The sequence below is a fragment of the Stegostoma tigrinum genome, chromosome 5 (assembly GCF_030684315.1).
Source record: "Stegostoma tigrinum isolate sSteTig4 chromosome 5, sSteTig4.hap1, whole genome shotgun sequence".
NCBI lineage: Eukaryota > Metazoa > Chordata > Chondrichthyes > Orectolobiformes > Stegostomatidae > Stegostoma > Stegostoma tigrinum.
Window position 1 is genome coordinate 38,262,231 of NC_081358.1, and position 22,777 is coordinate 38,285,007.

Here is a 22,777-nt window from a genome sequence, read left to right on the forward strand (position 1 = left end):
CTATTTTGGCCAACCTCACCCTATAACTCAGGCCTACTGGTCCTCGTAACATCCTCATAAATCTTCTTTGCATGCTTTCCGCTTTAACTATGTTTTTCCTATAACAGGGTAACTTTATTCACAAAAAAAACCCTTTATGTACATAATTTTGGGCGGAATAGATTTCTCTAATTATAAAAGCTGTTTCACTTCTTCAGTAATCCAAAATACAATTTCACGAGGATCAAAGTATTGGCCACACAATGTGTGTTGTGTACAGGCTGTTTCAACTTTTCATCAAAGCTGGACAAAAGGGAGAGGTAGGGGATAATGATGCACCTAATCAGAAACACACACGCACAAAATAGTTAATTAAAAATAAACCTTGTCTTCAAGCCAAAAAAACAATTCTGTATAGTCTTTGCATATCAAGAAAACCAAACATTGGAACCTGATATTCTCTGCATTTGCAAAACCTAGAGGCATTTCTTATTTCTGCAGGATCGTATTTACATACATCTGAGGCAACAAGAGGGCCTGACAGCTGAACAGACCCACACTGTACTTACGCAGAAAGACCTTAGACAGTGGCCTTTTCCCCATTGCCCCAAGCTTTAGCGCATCCCTCAGCACATAGCCCTGGACCTTGGGATGTTCCAGCCTGCAACACTCGGTCAGGGACAATTTCTTGCACTGGAAGACTAACAAGTTTCTGACAGACAAGAACATCTTTCACCAAGTTGCTGGTCCTCTAGGTGGCATTGATGTTGGTCTCAGACCATAGAGCACAGTGCCCTGTGTCATGGAGCTGCTTGGGACAAACATCGACAAAAGCCACTGCACTTGTCTCTTCACCCCCCTCATCCTGCTGACCACCTTGAATTGATCAGACTTTCCAATACCAACGTTGGTGAATGCTGAGGCATCATTGCTGTTCCACTTTAGGACCCAGCGGAAATCATGACGGGAAGTTACAGCGAGTTTAAATTCCCAATAGGCACATACCTGCTGGTCAGACACTCCACCTTAAACTGAAGTCAGTGTTGGAAACTTTGGGTAGATACGTGGGACTTACCTGGATACTTTCCCTACAATTGTTATCAAGTCACAAACAATGTAACCCAATTCGTCCCAAACCTCCTACACAGAACCCCACACCACTAATCACAACCCCCACACCTAACTTCCCATCCCACAGACCCATTCACTTCCCTGGACCAAAACTGCCCAAACACCTCACCTAACGTGACCACCCTCTTACGCATATGAGGGGAAGTGACAGCCTCCAGAAACACATTTTTTAATGCACAGGGACCTGGATTCAAATCCTGCCACTACAGATGTTGGAATTTAAATTCATTATAAATCTGGAATTAAAAGTCTAACGATGACCATGAATCCATTATCTATTGCCCAGAAAGACCCATCTAGTTTGCTAATGTTTTTAGGGAAGGAAACTGCATCCTTACCTGGTGTGGCCTACATGTGACTCCAGACTTACAGCAATGCAGTTAACTGTCATCTGGGCAATCAGGGATGGGCAATGAATGCTGGCTGAGCTAGTGATATCCAAATCCCATGAATGAATATTAAAAAAAACCCCACTGACTTCAATACTGAGGTTCTTAACCTGGCCACCTCTATCCCAGCTGCACAAACCCTAATATCACTGACCCAGTACATCACTAGACCCTCCGAAACCTGAGTACCCACCTTCACTAATCTGACTGGTCAACACTCACCACACTCTCCCATAATCCCTGATTACCCATCCTCAACACTCACATTGATCTGACAAACTACCCCTCAACTCACATACCATCCCCCCACCCCTTCCTGATTTGACTACCCACTCTTGGCCCGATTACCACTGCCCAATTTCTTGTCCTTACAACCTATTTCATCGGCCTTATTACCATTCCTAGCTCTCAAATGACCCGATTACAGATCCTGAATTCTCAGTATCTCTAGGTAAAGGTGAAGTCTCCATAATCCCACTGAAGCATAGGACTTTAACCTGAGAGTTACCACACCTCGGGAAAGGGGAGAGGTTGAGAGAAGAGTCCTTCATTGGTAACCTTCAGCCAGTACAAGAGTTGACCCATGCCATTGGTGTTACTCTGCACCTGTCCAGCCAACTTAGCTGACCGACCCTCATCCATTTACCCAGCCCATGACCTGACTGCCCACCCCAGGATTAACTACCTTGTCCCAACAACACCCTGACCTGACTACCCACACTCACTGAGTGCACATCCTCAAACCACCTACTGGCCCAAGCACCCAGGCAACGCCCAAAATCTCTGGCGTGACCACCCAGGGAAACTGGCTGCTGTGTTTTCTCCATGACAACAGTCACTACTGAGAGAACTAGATGATTGGTTTACAGTGGTTAATTGGCAACAGACATTATGGCTTCTTCTACAATAGGGAAACTGAATGCAGATCATAAACATTTCAATTCAGTCCATTCAAATGATTTTGAGGTGTCTGTTACCAGTCACTTTAATTCTAAATGCAAACCCTACTCTAGCCAACTGTCTTGGAAAAGTTCAAATTTTTCCGTTTTTGGACTAAATTTTGATTTGGCACTTTTTTTCATCTTGTCATTTCTAGTACTGAAGTAGGTGTTTTCTCTTTTAGTCATCTAGTACTTAGAGTCACAGAATCACGCAGCACTAAAACAGAAGCTTTGGTCCAACTTGTCCACATTGACCATGTTCGCAAACTAAACTAGTCCCACCTGCCAGTGCATGTCCCAAATCCCTCCAAACCCTTTCTAATCATGAATTTATCCAAATGTCTTTTAAAAGTTGTTACTGTACCCACATCCACCACTTTCTCTGGTAGTTCATTCCACATATGAACCACTCTGTGTAAAAAAATTGCCTCGTGTTCTTCTCAAATCTTTCTCCTCTCACCTTAAAAATACACCCCCTAGTTTTGAACTCCCCCTGCCCCCCAGGGGAAAGACACTTGTCATTCACCTTATCTATGTTTTTATAAACTTCAGTAAGGTCAACCTTGACCTCCTATGCTCCAGTCAAAAAAGTCCCAGTAATTCCAGTCTATTTTTATATCTCAAACACTCCATTCCTGCAACATCCTGGTAAATAGTTTCTGATCTCTCTCCAGTTTAATAATATCCTTCCTATAATAGGGAAAATAGGATTGCACACAGTACTCAGGAGAGGGGCCACACCAATATGCTGTAAAAACTCGACATGACATCCCAACTCCTCTACTCAAAAATCTGAGCCATGAAGGCAAACATGCTTAACATCTTCTTAACCACCCTGTCTACAACACAACCTAGGGCCCACCATTAATTGTATTAATCCTATCCTTGTTTGTATTACCAAAGTGCAGTCCCCAAATTTGTCCAAATTAAACTCTATCTGCTACTTCTCAGTCCATTGGCCCAAATAATCAAGAGCTTCTCTTTAAAATTCTGTAGACCAGTAATGAGTAGGTATTTAAGATAATAAAGTGTGGAACTGGATGAACACAGCAGGCCAAGCAGCATCTGTGCTCCTAAGATGCTGCTTGGCCTGCTGTGTTCAACCAGCTCCACACTTTGTTATCTTGGATTCTCCAGCATCTGCAGTTCCCATGGGTAGGTATTTAGATTGTCAGCATGTGGTCAGTGGTATCCCACAAGGATCTGTGTTAGTGCTTCAATTATTCATGTTATTTATCAACAATTTCAATAATGGCATTAAAATGCAAATATCCAAATTTGCTGATGGCATAAAATTACATGGCATTGTAGGCAGGGTAGATGATTGCATAAAATTACAAAGAAATATTGATAGAATAAGTGGACAGGCAAAACTGTGGTAAATGGAGTTCAATCTAAGCAAATGTGAGGTTATCCATCTTCGACTGAAGTAGGGTAGATCAGGCTACTTTCTAGTATGATGGTATGAAGTGAAATACAGAGAATTTTCATAGTCTATGTTGTGAAATGAGGCATCATGAGGTCATAAAAGATGCTATAAAAATGTTAGACTTTATATTTCTCATACAGCCGTATAGCAAAGGAAGAGGCCAGTCATCCTACTTTGCTTTGTCACATTCTTAGAAAAGGTGAACCCATTAATCTGATATATCCTGTTCTTTCCTCACAGACAAATATGTACTTACAGGTAGCTGCCTTCAATCGTTATTTTAAAGCTGTACATGCCTGTATTGTATATATAATTTGATTTTACGCAAAGTTATTGCAAGAAATGCAGCAGCCTAAAAAATGGAGAAAATTGGGTTAGCTTGGAATATGTCTTTTTGAGGAGCTAGATGATACAAAGCTTGGAGGTTCTAAAAAAAATCACCAGTGGCTCTAGATATAATTACACCTTAAATTAACAGTGGGTATTTCAGAATTTATGTGTGCTTAGTAATCTACACAGTGTCAAACATTGTTGCAAAAATATATGAAAACATGATAATGATAGTTAACCTTTGTGCAGATGAAGTGTAAGAACTTTGATATCTGGCCCAGCTAACAAATATTTTTTTAACAGTCAAATTTTGAGGAAAGAACATTATAAAAGAGATGTTATTTGCCTTGATTTCAACACTATTATATTGCAAATATATATTTCCCAATGTGCCATTTATTAGAATATTTCAAAGTTCTAGTTCATTTTTACTCCTTGTTCACATTGTCAAACAGATTATTTGGCCATTATTACATTGAAATTTGAAGGAGCTTGCTGTATGCAAATATGTTTTGCTTCCTGTATTAAAATAGTGGATCTATTTTACAAGTACTTCATTGGTTATAGAATAGTTTAGGGCTTATTAAGATTATGGAAATCACAATGCCTCTGAATCTTAGTTTTATTTTAGCCAAGTCCAAGTTAGATTGCATTTTTTGGAGGGTTTGTCATTGTGAAGTCTATCAGGTTCTTTCGCCATATCTTAAGTGGGTATCCCCTGTGTCTGTGCCATCTTTAAAAGGTGAGCTGGCATATAGAACTCCAGATGAACCGTCAATTCGCTTTATATTTTTTCTGCTCTAAGCTGACACTATTCGTCAAACGCACATTTATCCACAGGTCCGTGAATGATCCCATTTCTTCCTACCAGTAGTGCGAGATAGCTAATGCAAATCTTGTGTTTAAGGGAAAATTATAGATCAGACATCTTAACATCAGGAAGAGGAAAGTTTTAAAATCCTTGCCTACGGAGACAATAGAAGAACACCTAAAAATTAGAAATATTGTAATCATTAGTCATAACAGATTTCAAAGAGGAAAATTTTGCTCGAGAAAACTTATGGAATTTCTTGAGGAAGTAATAAGAGAATAGACAGTGATAATGCAATCAATGCGATTTTCCAAAGGGCTTTAACAAGGTACTGTGCAATAGGCAAATGGATAAGATCAGAAAGTGTGGAGTCAGGACTAAGTGGCAGAAAGGATTGCTATTGCTGGATTCAAACAAAATGCAGAAAATGCAAATAAAGATAGCTATTTAGAATGGCAAATGAAGGAAATGATGGCCAACAAGTGTCAAAGCTGTAGCCGCTGCTGTTCGCAATTTATATTAACAAATTTGACTTTAGGATCAAAAACAAATTTTAAATTCTAAATTTGCAGATGATACCAAATTGGGGTAAAAGCCATTATTGAGGAAGGTTTTGACAAATTATATTGTATGTTGATAAACTCACAGAATGGGCAAATAGCTGGCAAAAGAATGTTCAGCAGAGATAAATATGAGTTGCTACAGTTTGACAGAAAGAATAGGAAGGTTATTTATTATTTGGATGTTGTGAGTCAGATGACGGACTGGAACAGAGACCCGAATAACATTAGGATGCTAAGTGCAACTTTGTGACCTAATTTTGATTTTTAGAAGGTCATCTAATTTCAACATTTAAAAATTTGCATTAGTATTTTTCCTCAAAAAAGCAAATTGTTTGTTCTTATCACATGGTCTCAGTTTTGGTTCTTTAGGATTTCAGTATCTGTACTTAGTAACATGATGCTTTCCTCACATCAACTTGAGCTCAGCCAAAACCCTGCTGATGTTAACTAATTCACATCAAGTCCTAGTTCCCCACCACTAATGCCTTAAAATTCTCATTCTTGTTTTCCAATTCATCTGTGGTCTCATCCCTTAATCTCTTCCAGCCCTACAACCCTCTACAATATCTGAGCGACTCCAATTCTGACTCCTTCTGCTTCCCTGATTTCAATCCATCCACCACTGGTAACCATTACGGTCCTAAACTCAGAACCACTGCGAAATGTTCTGCTTCATTAAAGGTGCTGTTGTTAATATATTACTGATTTCCTGTGATGGATCTTTCCGTTGCACAGTATACATCTAACTATTTTAGCTGTTTAAATCCATTTTGAAAAAAAAACAGAAGTCTGAGTCTTTTTTTTGGCTAAATCTGAATTACTTTGACTTTTTGGAGGGATTTTCACACAAAGCTTAGTGACTTCTCTTGCCTTTTCTTACGAGATTTGCTGCATTAATTACCTATCCTGCCTCTGTTGCATCTCCCACATACAATTCTGTCTCTATCTTGCCAAACTCAGTCTCCAGATGTCACTCAACAGATATCCTGGAATTCACAGCATCCCTTGTATCTGCCTGTTGTGCATCCAGACAACCATTGGCAGTCTGCAGCTACTCAGCACAGTCCCTCATTTTTACTCCAGTCATGGAAATTGGTGCCCCACTTTACAGGCAGGATCCTGCAGCTTCTGTTGGACCGTGTAGCTCAGAGAGGGAACCTCTTCTCCCCTCAGTACCTGCACAGGAGGTTCCAATACCAGATCATGCCAGCCTGGTCTGAGGTTACCACCTGGGTTAAAGCAGTTTTGGCCATTTTGAGGAATGCTAAGCAATGTAGGATGAAGGTCAATCACCATCTCCAATCTGCTAGCATAAGCTCAGCCATCTTTTCTCCAATACTTCACATTCATCTATCTCTGCTCCTGTACCTGCCTCCCACTAAGGCTCAAGATCTAGCAGTCTCACTCATACCTGCATTCACTCAGTGTCACCCGTGCCACTCCCTGACATCACTTCTGAAACTTTGATGTTGATCTTTCTCTCCGCATGTTCTCGGTGGCTGTAACGCTGTTTTCCACTCTATGTTCTTTAACCCTGATGCACTCTGTACGTTTTGGTCTGCCAGTATAGCATGCAAAACAATACTTTTCACTGTATCTCGGTGGATATGACAATAATAAATCAAATCAAATGATAATAAATCAAATCACTAATCCTGCATGCTTTCTGCACTGCCTGCTCTCTCACAAGAATCACCTTGCCATCAGCATCGAAAGTAACAGCTGTGCTGCCCACTTTCATCTCCTTAATAAATGTCTCTTTCTTATTCCAGGAGAAAACAGCACCACAACAGGGCAGAAAGAGTCAAAATGGGTAATAGACTGCCTGACGCCCCTTATATGGAGAGCAATCTGAGTCTGACTGTCTCAAATGGCTGATGGACCATTTCCAGGCCCCCAGAAGCTACTTTTGGTTGATTGTGCCAGGAGCCCCATGAACAAAGGTAATCCCCCTTAATTTGGCTGAGGCCTACCTACAGCCATGACAAGCTTACTGTCCAGGTGTCTGTACTAAGTGGCAAGGCAAGACAGAAGTAATATGAGCCTGATGTCAGAGATAATGGGAACTGCAGATGCTGGAGAATTCCAAGATGATAAAATGTGAGGCTGGATGAACACAGCAGGCCAAGCAGCATCTCAGGAGCACAAAAGCTGATGTTTCGGGCCTAGACCCTTCATCAGAGAGGGGGATGGGGAGAGGGAACTGGAATAAATAGGGAGAGAGGGGGAGGCGGACCGAAGATGGAGAGAAAAGAAGATAGGTGGAGAGAGTATAGGTGGGGAGGTAGGGAGGGGATAGGTCAGTCCAGGAAAGACGGACAGGTCAAGGAGGTGGGATGAGGTTAGTAGGTAGATGGAGGTGCGGCTTGGGGTGGGAGGAAGGGATGGGTGAGAGGAAGAACCGGTTAGGGAGGCAGAGACAGGTTGGACTGGTTTTGGGATGCAGTGGGTGGGGGGGGAAGAGCTGGGCTGGTTGTGTGGTGCAGTGGGGGGAGGGGACGAAATGGGCTAGTTTAGGGATGCTGTAGGGGAAGGGGAGATTTTGAAACTGGTGAAGTCCACATTGATACCATATGGCTGCAGGGTTCCCAGGCGGAATATGAGTTGCTGTTCCTGCAACCTTCGGGTGGCATCATTGTGGCAGTGCAGGAGGCCCATGATGGACATGTCATCTAGAGAATGGGAGGGGGAGTGGAAGTGGTTTGCGACTGGGAGGTGCAGTTGTTTGTTGCAAACTGAGCGGAGGTGTTCTGCAAAGCGGTCTCCAAGCCTCCGCTTGGTTTCCCCAATGTAGAGGAAGCCACACCGGGTACAGTGGATGCAGTATACCACATTGGCAGATGTGCAGGTGAACCTCTGCTTAATGTGGAATGTCATCTTGGGGCCTGGGATAGGGGTGAGGGAGGAGGTGTGGGGGCAAGTGTAGCATTTCCTGCGGTTGCAGGGGAAGGTGCTGGGTGTGATGGGGTTGGAGGGAACAAGGGAGTCACGGAGAGAGTGGTCTCTCCGGAAAGCAGACAGGGGTGGGGATGGAAAAATGTCTTGGGTGGTGGGGTCGGATTGTAAATGGCGGAAGTGTCGGAGGATAATGCGTTGTATCCGGAGGTTGGTAGGGTGGTGTGTGAGAACAAGGGGGATCCTCTTTGGGCAGTTGTGGCGGGGGCGGGGTGTGAGGGATGTGTTGCGGGAAATACGGGAGACGCGGTCAAGGGCGTTCTCGATCACTGTGGGGGGAAAGTTGTGGTCCTTGAAGAACTTGGACATCTGGGATGTGCGGGAGTGGAATGTCTTATCGTGGGAGCAGATGCGGCGGAGGCGGAGGAATTGGGAATAGGGAATAGGGGATGGAATTTTTGCAGGAGGGTGGGTGGGAGGAGGTGTATTCTAGGTAGCTGTGGGAGTTGGTGGCCTGGAAATGGACATCAGTTACAAGCTGGTTGCCTGAGATGGAGACTGAGAGGTCCAGGAAGGTGAGGGATGTGCTGGAGATGGCCCAGGTGAACTGAAGGTTGGGGTGAAGGTGTTGGTGAAGTGGATGAACTGTTCGAGCTCCTCTGGGGAGCAAGAGGCGGCGCCGATACAGTCATCAATGTACCGGAGGAAGGGGTGGGGTTTGGGGCCTGTGTAGGTGCGGAAGAGGGACTGTTCCACGTAACCTACAAAGAGGCAGGCATAGCTGGGGCCCATGCGGGTGCCCATGGCCACCCCCTTAGTCTGTAGGAAGTGGTAGGAGTCAAAAGAGAAGTTGTTGAGGGTGAGGACGAGTTCAGCTAGGCGGATGAGGGTGTCGTTGGAGGGGGACTGGTCGGGCCTGCGGGACAGGAAGAAGCGGAGGCTCTTGAGGCCATCTGCATGCGGAATGCAGGTGTATAGGGACTGGACATACATGGTGAAGATGAGGTGTTGGGGGCCAGGGAATTGGAAGTCCTGGAGGAGGTGGAGGGCGTGGGTGGTGTCACGGACGTAGGTGGGGAGTTCCTGGACCAAAGGGGAGAAAATGGAGCCCAGATAGGTGGAGATGAGTTCGGTGGGGCAGGAGCAGGCTGAGATGATGGGTCGACCAGGGCAGGCAGTTTTGTGGATTTTGGGAAGGAGATAGAAACGGGCCGTGCGGGGTTGGGGAACAATGAGGTTGGAGGCTGTGGATGGGATGTCCCCTGAGGTGATGAGGTCATGAATGGTGTTGGAGATGATGGTTTGGTGCTCGGGTGTGGGGTCATGATCGAGGGGGCGGTAGGAAGTGGTGTCGGAGAGTTGGCGTCTTGCCTCGGCGATGTAGAGGTCAGTGCGCCATATTACCACTGCGCCACCCTTGTCTGCGGGTTTGATGGTGAGGTTGGGGTTGGAGCAGAGGGAGCGGAGGGCTGCCCGTTCTGCAGGGGAGAGGTTGGAGTGGGTGAGAGGGATGGAGAGGTTGAGGCGGTTAATGTCTCGACAGCAGTTGGAGATGAAGAGGTCGAGGGAGGGTAGGAGGCCTGGGGGTGGTGTCCAGGAGGACGACTTGTGTTGGAAGCGGGTGAAGGGGTCAGTGGAGGGAGGGTTAGGTTCCCGGTTGAAGAAGTAGGCGTGGAGGCGAAGACGGCGGAAAAACTGCTCTATGTCCAACCGTGACTGGTATTCGTTGCTCCATCTCCAGTCCGCCTCCCCCTCTCCCTATTTATTCCAGTTCCCTCTCGCCATCCCCCTCTCTGATGAAGGGTCTAGGCCCGAAACGTCAGCTTTTGTGCTCCTGAGATGCTGCTTGGCCTGCTGTGTTCATCCAGCCTCACACTTTGTTATCATGAGCCTGATGTCTCTGGCTGAGGGGCAAGTGCTCAAGGACAAGACAATGCAAGGCAGGGATGCTGTGACCATACAGGTTGGATCAGAGGGAATGAATGCTGTGACAAAGAGCCTAGAGATACAGCCTGGTCAAGACCTTGAGCTGGGTGCCTCTCCCATGTTCCTGAATACACATTGTCCTTGCTGTAGCGTTATAGCGATCGCTGTTGGTGCAGGTCAAGGTACAGCAAGGAATTATAGAAGGGGGCTACGAATGTATTGGAGATGCAGCAGCATGAAGATTGCTGGGGGCTGGTATGTATTGCGTGCTAATGTCCATGATGTCGGGTGTGTTGGCTGGCACACATGGGGATGTTGGTGAGATATTGGTATCCGGTATTCAACATGATCATCCTTTCGAGCAAACGGTGAACTGCATTTGCCAGATACCTGCCTGACTTGCGTGTTGAGTTTCCTCAACATCTAGTGAGTTTGGTAAGATAGGAAGCTGAATATGAATGAGGCAATTTGGTGCTGTCATCAAAGCATTCAAAAAGTAGTAAATCCTCATGAATTGACAACCTCACTGCTACTGAGTGAGAAACCCGCTGTACTAGTTGTGAAGAGCATTAAAGATGGTATTGTGTTGCTATCAGTGTCAAGATGGGCCTTGCCTGACTTCACATCTGATTGTGACAGACATTTTGGCATAGCCCACATTTCTCAGACTGAGATTCCACCCAGAGAGACTGTAATAATCTCTCAGGATGCCAGGCTAGTGAAGCTTTGTGATTTTATTTGGAAGGCATATTTTCCTTCAGGTAAAAGTTGTCTAAACTTTCTCTCAGGCTCGATCGCTGATTTTTAAACCATGGAGACTAAATGAATATAGAAATAATTTACAAAGGTAACCAAACATGTTTTCAGAGACAAATGTGATTATAGAATAAAATGAGGCAGCAGGGATGAGGGGTAAAAAGACAGGCTGGTTGAGCCAAACAGATCTTGTGTTGCTCACGGTTTCTGCTTGTCAAAAGGAGAATCAGATTATTACCCTAAGCCTAAAAACAACCCCAGCTGTTTGCATTTGTTAAAAGTATTTCATGTAGTTAAATTTAAAAGTGCTTCACAGAAGCGTTATCAAACAAAATTTAACAGACTCACTAAGGAGAAAATAAGCGACTGAAAACTTGGTCAAAGTTGTAGGTTTATAGGACTGGCTTAAAGAAAGAGAGGCAGAGGCATTAAGGAAAAGTCAAAGCTAAGAGACTAGGTAGCTGAAAATTGCTGGACTCTTCAGTTTTGCAAATCTGGTTCAGATGGTTTCAATATCCTGCAACAGAAGGGTCTGTACAGAGTGTCAAAATTCTATTGTGGCAATAAGGTAAATTAATAAAACATTCTGTAATACACATAGCTCAAAAATGACATGTCACAAAAGAGCTTTAATCCTGCCATACTCTAATAATTTTGGCTAATACCTATATTACTTACCTAATGTAGCAAGGGAGGGGTAAAGAGCACCTCTGGCAGGAAATGATCACAATATTTAAACAAAATTGTTTGATTGCAATTCTTGCTGTGCCTCTATGTGACTGTGATATTAAACAATAGTGTTTTGTATGATTCTTGCTTTCCACACCTAGTTTTGCAGTTCTTTCGACTCCTATAGCATCCACAGTTATATGAGTGAGTCCAAACCATAGAGAATAGTGTCTTGGGCAGGCTGTACAGAACTGGATCCATGCATCTGGCAATGTATCACATTTCATTGTTTATATTGAACACAAGAAACTTAGGTACAAACATAAAATATCGGAGTAGGAGATGGCCATTTGGGCCCTCAAGCCCATTTTGCCATTCAACAATATCATTGTTAATTTTCTACTTCACCCCAACATCGTGCGTTATCCACATATCCCTTTATTCTCACATTACTGTTTGCCATGTCGTGTGTGGCACCTGTAAAGTCCTGGTATTTGTTGTTTTCTTCGTGGCAGTTTTGCTAATAATTGACATCAGTGCATGCTTTGTTCATTCATGGATGGTAGTTGTTACTGATGAGAATGATGCTTATTGCTCATATTAAGTTTCCTTTTGAGAAAATCATGGTGACTGCTGCATTGCACTGTTGCAGTCCACGTGGTATGTAGGTAGACCCGCAGGAAAGGAGGTCCAAGATTTTGATTCAGTGACAGTGAAAAAGCAGTAATATATTTCCAAGTCAAGGTGGTGTCTGACTTGAGGGAAACTTGCAACTGTTAATATTCCCATACATTTTGAATGGTCCCGTTGATGGACCCTGAGAGAGATGCTGCAGTGCACTGGGTAGATGGTGCACTCTGCTGCCCCTGGTGGTAGAGACAGTAGATGTTGAAGGGTGTGAATGCAGTGCCAATCAAGTGGGCTGCTTTGTTCAGGTTAGTGTTGAGTGCCTTGAGTGTTGTTGGAGCTGCATTTATCCAGACAGGTGGTGAGTATCCATTCAAAGCTAAATGATGCTCTCTTGACAGGTCTCAACATGCTGAAAGAAGCAATCCCTGAGGTAGGTATTTACAAAATCTCAAAAGCTGTCTGAAATTCTGCTGTTGCCCAGATCAGAGAACCAGTTGAGGAATTCCCAGCAGTCATGGATTACTCCACCATCATGTGACATAGCACCATATAAGGGCCATTGGTGGTTTAGCACAAGTAAAGCAGACCTGCTCATACAACCGGTATTACCAGATTTAGAACCTGTAGTACAAGGAGGCCTGGCTATGTCAAACTCTAAATAAGACTAAACCTTGCAATAACTAGAACATTCAGGGGCTATCACCCAAAGTGTGGAGGCAAATACCATTAGCACTACACATGTAAAACGTCAGATTTTGGTCCTAATTGATGAAGAATATTATTTGTAGGGAGAAGCTAAGTAAACACCCCATGGGTATAACACTTGATTCGATGCGTTTCTTGTGGTTCAGTATATTTAGCCTCTTTGCTCCCATTTCTCATGGAGTGCACTGGCTGGAACACAATAACAAGTTGCAGAACGGCTTAAGGACTGAAAGAGAGAGAGTGCCTCAGAGGTCCACTTCACAGCTTCAACAACAAAGCCCATAAAATAGTAAATCCTTTTAAGTGGTCAAAATCCCTTGAGATAGCACCTGCAATTGATGACAATGCTCTGTTTGCTGCCTCTGTAATTAACTCTAGGTGACAATTTAAATGCAAATTAACACTTTACTGAGACTTGAGATGACTATTCCTACTTCAACTCATTGAGACGTGTCTTGTACTAGATAGTTACTGAACTGGTGTTTCATTTTACGGTCCTGTCTTGTTCACACTTTTTCCGTTTCTTACATGAAGTATGCAGTATTTTTGGACTAAAATGGCTGAAATATGAGGATAACTTATGTAAACTTGGTTTATTCTGTTGAATATAGATCATTAATGGTTGATTTATCCAAAGTATGATTAATGTTGTCCACTAGACTATCACCTGGATTGGGAAGGTTGTCCTATAAGGAAATGATGGAGAGGCCAAGGTTGTATCCACTTGAGTTTAAAAAGGTAAAAGATGACATGATTGCAACCTGTAAGGTCCTGAGGGGTTTTAACAGGGTGGATGTGAAAAGGATGTTCCCCCTTATGGGAGAATCTAGAACTAGAACATGCTATTTAAACAAAAGAAGGCACCCATTGAAGAAAGACGTGGAGAATATTTCATTCCCCTCATTGAAAGGTAGGAATTTTAGGAACTCTCCCAAAGTACAATGGATGCACAGTCTTTGAACACTTTTAAGGCAGAGCTAGATAGATTTTTAATAGGCAAGGGAATGAAAGGTTGTCGGGGATAAACAGGGACATAGAACAATCAGATCAGCATGCTCTCGCTGAGTAGCTGAGAAAGCTTGTCGGAATGAGTGGCCTGTTCCTGACACTAACTTATATGTTTGTACATTCTTCATTTCTGGATTGTTGTGTTTTATGTGGTAGGTTAGTTGCCATGGATATAAACATGCATGTTATCTCTTTAAAAGTCAGTAAAAAATGGTAAATGCAAATACAATCATAGACGGGTGGCGCAAGACACAGCAGGGAAAGGCACACTAGAGGGAGCTGTTTCCTAAGTTATAAATTATTAATCTAGACTTTTTCTGGAAACACGATGTTATGTTACGGGATATGAAGGTCTAGTTATACGTCAAGGAAATTAAGGTTCAGCTTAATGATAAAATATAGACCTCCCATCACCTTCAGCTCTCTCTACTGTTACCATACGTCTGTAAATTTCCTTGTTTAAATGTTCAAGTTTCTGTTCTTCATTCTACCTAATTATTTTGCAATTATAATTGTAAAATTGTAAATTATAATTGTAAAATAATTAGGTAGAACAAAAGTTATTATAATGTGTGATAATCAATCATTCTGAATAAACCATTTATTCCCCGTTTCTATTTGCACCCTTGACACATTTCACCCCAAAATTACCAGTTGTCCTCTGTCTTTTTAACTCGTTATTACTCAAGTGGTCTCCATGTTCATCGGGTCTGCCTCTGACCAACTTCCAGAAACCTGGGTTGCAGCAGTTTCTTCCTTTTTTTTACAAGTCTAATCTCTTAGTTCCTCCTCCTCCAACTCCATTCTTCATTCTATACTCACTCCAACTCCAAATTTCATATCTGTCTCATCCTTACTCCCTTTAACACTTGTTGTAGTCCATTACATTCAAGTTTTCACCTCTTCCTTGATCTTGCTGCCTCCAATTCTAGCTCTAGTCCCTAATCTCTCCACCTCCAGCCTTCATTTCCTGCTCCCTTCAACTCCTATCCTTATCTCAGTCCATCCAATTCCCAATCTCATTCCCATTCCCTCCAACTTCAACTCTCCTCCTACTTCGACCAACTCAAAATCTCATCCCTTCCTTAGCCTGGATCTTTCAACTTCATCCATCATCTCAACTCCCTCCAACTGAAATGTTCATCCCTACTCTCTTTAACTTCAACGCTTATTCCTACTCCCTCCAACTCAAGTCCTCATTGCTATTCTCTTCTACCTCTCGCCCTAATCCCTAAGATCTTCTAACTCCAGCCTACTAATGTTATCCTTTGCCCTTTTTCTTCAAACCAGAAAAGAATCTGGCTTACCCTATTCTCTTGTACAAAAGCAATGAGATAAAATGTATCCCCATGGCCAGGGAGACCATTATTGAATCCACATGTAAGGAAGGAAAGATTTGCAGTTATATCACATTACAGTCAACAAATTACCTTGAAGTGCAATTGCTAAGTGGGTCAATGAGCCCATTGTGTACCCAGCAAGTTGCCCATAAGCACCAATGAGATAAATAACCAGTTAATCTACGGTTCAGGTTGGGTAAAGGAGGAAGGACACCAGGACATTGGGAGGTGTGTGTTCAGGGCTGATTTGGCTGCAAAGCTTCAATGTAGCTGACTGAGCCACACAATTTGGATTTTAATCCAGGCAGGAAGGACAATATGTACACTGAAAATAAACCAAACCCTCAGATGAATAAAGCAGGAAAAATGATTTTGGCAGAACATGCTGAGAAATGTAAGGACGCAAGGCAATGTTTCGAAGTGAAGAAAAATGGCACTGGTAACAAATCAGCAATGAGAGTAATAGAAATGTAGCTGAGTGGAACATTGGCGAGTAGTACAAGCCAGGATTTCTGATGGCAGAGATGAGCCTCTGCATTCCCCTCATTAGTGTGGGCTTATCAAATAATTCCTAATCTGTCATCGATGGTACAATTCCTCCTGCTCTACGCTGATTCTTCAGCCCTGTGCTTCACTCAAAGTACATGTTGCATGTCTCAGTTTCCCATTCTTGGATTTGAATTATCAGTCTTCTACTGAGGAGTGAAAATGCTATCAGCCTAAGTCTGTATGCACCTTCCTTCTGATGGTATTTTACACAAAGAACTTTACATGAATTATGTTGAATTAACAGTACGAACGCAATACCAAAGTACTTTAATGCAGTTCTCCATTAAGAGTTTATCTATCTTCCCTTTAACTGTATCACTGAAGTGCCATGTTTGACATTAGAAACACAAAAGAGCCAGCAGCCAAAAACTTAATCGAAGATGTAGATTTTAAATGGTTTTTGAGGGAAGAGAGAGAAGAAAAGAGATTGAGAGTTTTAGAGAAGTAATTTGGGGATGCGCAAGAGGTCAAAATTGGAGGAATGTTAGTTTGCAAGGCCGGAGGAAGATAGGGAGTGAAGCAGCCGAAATTGGCTTTAAAGTGACCAAGAGTTGATTGATTGTCCCTTCCCTCTTTTTCGTACCTGAGGGCTAAATAGCATTGATTTTAAAAGAGAGGGGCAACAAAATGAATAGGTTCAGTTTTCATAATATTATAGCACATGTGTGATATATAGTGTCAGCCAGGGGAAATTTGAATCAGATGTTGATCGAAAGCAGATTGTTCCAAGTTTGGCATGGCAGAGAAAAACATAATTTGCAGAAAAGGATATATTTTATGTCATGTGATGGTGACAAATAATCCAAAGGTTCTTGTTAATGCCCCTTGGTAGCAGTTGGTTTCTAAACGGCTTCTGGTTAACATTTGTCAGTATTGTATAAACCCCTCAAGATTATAAACGCTTGGCAAGATTTTTCCCTCTAAAACTGTGTTCACTTATTACCAGCACTGTGAAAGTATACACAAGGCGTTTGTGTTCTTTCTAAGTAACCACAAGTTCTGCCTGGGAAATCTATTGTGTGACTTTACGTGTAAATTACATTGCGCATCTCGGAACTAGTGCTCATTCCCTGAATTGCAGATTTGTGACAACACAGAAGGAAGCCATTTGGCCCATCGTGCCTGCCCCTCATCTGAGGGAAGATAAGGGTTCAAGTGGATATTCTGTCACCTGACCAATGCCAAATGAAACTCTCACGGTGATGGGGAAAAGAGGTTAGGAGGCCAGTATTTTATTGCAAACAGGTCCCACTCCTAAATTTGCCTGGAGAAGAATTCAGCAAATAGGTGTTGAATTCCATGGGGACTCTCATGATGTACTATCAACATTTTGTGGAAGACCAGTAAAATTCCCAGAGAACCAGTAAATATTTGATAGATGCTCTTTATTGAAAACTAAGCAGTGGTATAGTAATGAAGGAGGCAAATCAAGCTACAATACATGCGCTAGCTCTTTGGTAGCAATGTTTATCTAATCCTATTCCTCAATGGACTAACCTCCATTAAAATGGCTGAAGTTTCTCCAGAATGATAATGGGATAGAGGTCGGCATAGTAAGTATAACATAGCAACTTGGAGCAGTAGGCAATTCAGCCTTTGAAGTTTGCTACACTACTCTCTATGTTCATGGCCAAGCCTCCAGTTCAATGACATATTCCCACTTTCTCCCCGTACATCTCAATCAAAAATGTATCAATCTCTTTCTTGAATATACTCAGTGACTCTGCCTCCACAGCCTCCGGTGGTAGCAAATTCTACAGGCTAGCCACTGCCTGAAAGAGGAAACATTTTCTCACCTCAATTCAAAATGGTTCACTCCATGTCCTGAGACAGTGTCCCCTGGTTGTAGACTCCCCACCAGTGAAAATATCCTCCCTACACCTAGCCTCTGTTGAAATTTCCTAACTTTCAATCCAATCCACCCTCATCGTTTTAAACTCTCAAAAATTCAGGCCCAGTCAATCAATCTCGCCTCAAGTTCAGCCATCCCCAGTATCAGCCTAGCAAACCTTTGGTGCACTCCCTCTATGGCAAATATATCCTTTCTTTGGTAGACAGACCAAAACTATATACAGTACTCCAGGTGCGGTCTCACTAAGGTCTTGTATAACTGGAGTAAGGCATACGTACTTCTGAAGTCAAATCCCCTTGCAATGAAGGCCAACATAGAACTTACCTTCCTAATTGCATGCTGCACTTGCCTGTTTCCTTTCATTGATTGATGCACAACAGCATCAGATATCTTTCTACATTTCCTAATACATTAATATCATCATTTATATAATGTTCTGCCTTTCTATTTTTCCACACTGAATGTAGGCAGGTTGTGGACTGACTACCTGTTCACAGTCACTTTTCTGTGCAGCTTCTAGGGACCTCCAAGAGTTTGCAGGATGACCTTAAAAGGGCTCAACCCATTTATCTTTAACACAACAGGCTGGTGACACTCCCAGACACAGCTTTGAAGCTGTTTCTGCAGGAGAAAGGGACAACTTTTTAGAGTCACTGGGCACCCATCACTCATGGTTTCCAGTTTGCAAAAACAGCTTAGTGCTAGGTCACTTGCAATATTGCCAAGTGTAAAACCCTCATTGCATTGCAAAATGTTTTCAAAATTTCGTTCTGATGGCACTTAGAGAGTCATAGAGCTGTACAGCATGGAAACAGACCCTTTGGTCCAACTCATCCATGCTGACCAGATATTCTATATAAACCTAGTCCCATTTGCTAGTATTTGGCCCATATCCCTCTAAACCCTTCCTATTCATATACCCATCCAGTTGCCTTTTGAATGGGCGGCATGGTGGCTCAGTGGTTAGCACTGCAGCCTCACAGCACCAGGGACCCGGGTTCGATTCCAGCCTCGGGCAACTGTCTGTGTGGAGTTTGCACATTCCCCCCATATCTAAGTGGGTTTCCTCCGGGTGCTCCAGATTCCTCCCACAGTCCAAACATGTGCAGGTTAGGTGGATTGGCCATGCTAAATTGCCCATAGTGTTCAGGGGTGTGTGGGTTATGGGGGATGGCTCTGGGTGGGATATATGAAGGGGTGGTGTGGACTTGTTGGGCCGAAGGGCCTGTTTCCACACTGTAGGAAATCTAATCTAATCTAATAAATGTTATAAATATTGCAACCTCCACCACTTCCTCTGGCAGCTCATTCCATACATGCAGCACCCTCTGTGTGAAAAAGTTGCCCTTTAGGTCCCTTTTATATCTTTCCCTTCATCTGTGCCGTCTAGGTTTTGACTCCCCCACCCCAGGATAAAGAACTTTCCTTTGCACCCATACATACCCCTCATGATTTTGTAAACCTCTATAAGGTCACCCCTCAGCCTCCAATGCTCCAGGAAAAATAGCCCCAGCCTATTCAGCCTCTTCCTGTAGCTCAAACCCTCCAACCCTGGAAACATCCTTGTAAATCTTTTCTGAACCCTTTCTAGTTTCACAATATCCTTCCTATAGGAGGAAGACTAGATTTCCACGCAATACTCCAAAAGTGGCTGAACCAACATCCTGTACAGCTGCAATGTGGCCTCCCAACCCCTATCGTCAATGCGCTAACCAATAAAGGCAGGCACACCAGATGCCTTCTTCACCATCCTATTTACCTGCGACTCCACTTCCAAGGAACTGTGAACCTACACTCCAAGGTCTCTTTGTTCAGTGACACTCCCCAGGACGTTACCATTAAGTATATAAGTCCTTACAGAGATAGTAAGAACTCCTTTCTCCCTATTTATTTCAGAATCTCCTTCCTCTCCCCCATTTCTGAAGAAGGGTCTAGGCCCAAAGCGTCAGCTTTCCTGCTCCTCTGATGCTACTTGGCCTGTTCTGTTCATCCAGCTCTACACCTTGTTATCTCAGTATAAGTACTGCCCTGATTTGCCTTTCCAAAATGCAACACCTCACATTTATCTAAGTTAAACTCCATCTGCCATTCCTCAGTCCATTGGCCCAGCTGATCAAGATCCTGTTGTACTCTGAGGTAACCTTCTTCACTGTCGAGTACACCTCCAGTTTTGGTGTCATCTGCAAACTTACGAACCATATCTCCTATGTTCACATTGAAGTAATTTATGTAAATGATGAATAGCAGTGGACCCAGCACCGATCCTTGTGGCACACCACTGGTTACAAGTCTCCAGTCTGAAAGGGAACCCTCCACTACCAATCCCTGTAAGTGTATTGGAGCGTGATAATGAGGCCATGCCTATCCCTGCGAAATTAACTCAGATGTCAGCCCTGGCTCAATTAGTATCCTTCTCATTTTCCCTCTTCAAAAGGCATTGAAGTCTCACTCCAGGGATTACTCAAAATCTAGACGGACAATAGCTGTAATTCAATACTAAGGAATGCCACACTGTCTTCTTTCAGTTTCTACTTTCCATGCCCCTTCCATCTCTATAACTTCATTCAAAATACAATCCTCTGAGATCTCTGCAACCACCCCCCTGCTTCTCATGAAATTGCTCACCGGTGGTAACTGTGCCTTCATCTGCTTACATGGGCCCCATGATCTGGAATTACGTTTCAAAACCTTTCTAATAGTTTATATCCATATGATGCTCTTCAAAACCTACCTCTTTGAGAGGTTTGTCAATACTTTTGGATTGGCCTGGAGACTCCTGGTACTGATTATCAGTGTTCAGGATGCTCTGTTTGTAACTCTGGAGAGAAAAACAAAAGGGACATTTAAAAAAAAGGCAATTTTTCTTTGAACAGTTGTATTTGGCACATATAAAAATATTGGCTGAGAGTTTAGCATCATCCAATTGCACAATGAATCTTTTTGCTTTCCAGTTGGCATTGGAAAGCAAGGATTTTCAAAGATGGATTTGTGGCCAACTAATGACTGGAGCAAAGGGGCATGTCATGTGATAAATGCTCCAGAAATACATTTAGTCAGAGTTGGCAACCCTTCTGTTCAACCAAATGTTTGCTGTTCTCACCTACAATATCTCCTTTAGTCGTTTGGTGTCAATTTATGTTAGATAATGTGAAGCACATTGGGATATTTTACTCTATGATAGGGAAGGGTAAGACCACAGTTAGCACAGGATCTGTAAGTGTTACTAATATGGATCTGAACTCAATAGTTTTTCAGGATGTTTTTAGGGTGAGGATAATTAAAATGGAAACACCCAGAGAAGCTTGCCTCACCTCGTAATCTGCTAAAGGAAATGGGAAAAATGTTATAGCCTGTCTTTCACCAACCAACCTATTATAAAGAAGAGATTAAATGAAAGAAATCCCTGATACGTTATAAGCAACAAGTAACAAGTAACAATATATTTAACTAACTCTAACAGTGAACAAATTCAAGCATTTACTCATAAACTGAACAATTTCCCCATTAACTACTAACTATTCCTGAGCAGAACAAAATTCTAATAGCATAATGTTCCAATAATTACAAATCTCATATATATATATAAACCAAAGAAATAAGAAAAATAAATTAAAACTTAGACTATCAAAGCTACAGTCAGGATGTGTCTTCTGGGATGGACAAACTACTTTTCTGCTATTCTTCAATCAGGAATTCTTTCTTCCTTGAACCTTTGTGTCAGGAGTATTAGTTAAGAGTGCAATGGGAGCTTTTAGATTGTGCTTAATGAGAAAGTTTAAAGATTTCTGTGAGAGCCAGAATTTTGCTCTTCTGATGGCAGTTTTCTCCCACCCTGATTTTCAAAAACCCCTCTTCTTATATGCTCTTGATAACCTGTCCATTTTCTTATAATAGGATTGGTCCTAGGTTGTCAATACCATCAGATTTAAACTTAATTGGGTTTTGATATCTAGGGCCTGGATTAAATTAATTGGCTGATATTCAAGCAGGTTGTCTTAACATCAAAACAAGCCTAGGTTACCAACCACACAGCCAATTGATACATAGGTTTCAATTTCAGAACTGTCTGTGCATCTGCAGCTGCTCGCAGACACTTTTTTTAATCTACAAGCTTAGAAAAGCACATCACTTCTTTATGAGACACTGCACGCTTCCGCCTATCATTTTTACAAATAAATTCTAACATCTAGCCTACTAATTCACATGAACTCCACCCACCTTTGTAACACTATGTGCTTGAAGCCACTGTACTCTGCAAAAATGTGCACCTCTGTTCCACACTAGAAGTTTTATGATGAGTACCTGTACAACCCACATCTGACGAAAGGTTGGCCTGGAGCAGTGTTTGCTTAAGTGGGCCATTCAGCCAATCCATCTTGGTCCACCGTTTACTAAAGTCACAGATCATATTATGAACTTCCTTCCACTTTTTGGAGGTTCCTCATGACTCATGGCTCTCTTGTTAAAAATTAACTGGTGTAATCTCCATGACAACACATTTACTATCCGAGTCATCCTGCCAACTATTCAATGGCCTCTCAGCTCATTCAATATAAATATTGTTTTCCTTAACTTTGTTATTTCTTACAGATTGTTCTGATGTATGCAAGACAGAAAGTGTTGACAAAATGTGTCTTTTTCCAAAAATAATTTTTAAACTGGTTTCCCAATGGCTTAATCTTGGGAGGTAAAGGGCCATCAAGTCTCCACTGAGGAAATTGGAGATATCCATCATAGGCAACACTGAAAGTTTTACAACTGAGTAGGTCAATCCAGCTCAGCAGGATGTTGATGCCCAACAAGGAGACTGATTGAGAGGATAGTGGGACAATGGAAGGTTGGGATTTGAAAGCACTGCCTGGTGTTCTCATTCG

General features: G+C 42.6%; 1 protein-coding gene across 1 annotated transcript in view; it reads right to left on the reverse strand.

Moving 5' to 3' along the window:
* The window catches only part of sntb1 (syntrophin, basic 1), a 150,780-nt gene that overhangs the window by 121,020 nt on the left and 6,983 nt on the right, over positions 1-22,777 (reverse strand). Inside the window, exon 2 of the mRNA XM_048529887.2 lies at positions 20,635-20,721. The gene's annotated coding sequence lies outside the window, so the exon portion shown is untranslated. The remainder of the gene's footprint in view (positions 1-20,634; positions 20,722-22,777) is intronic.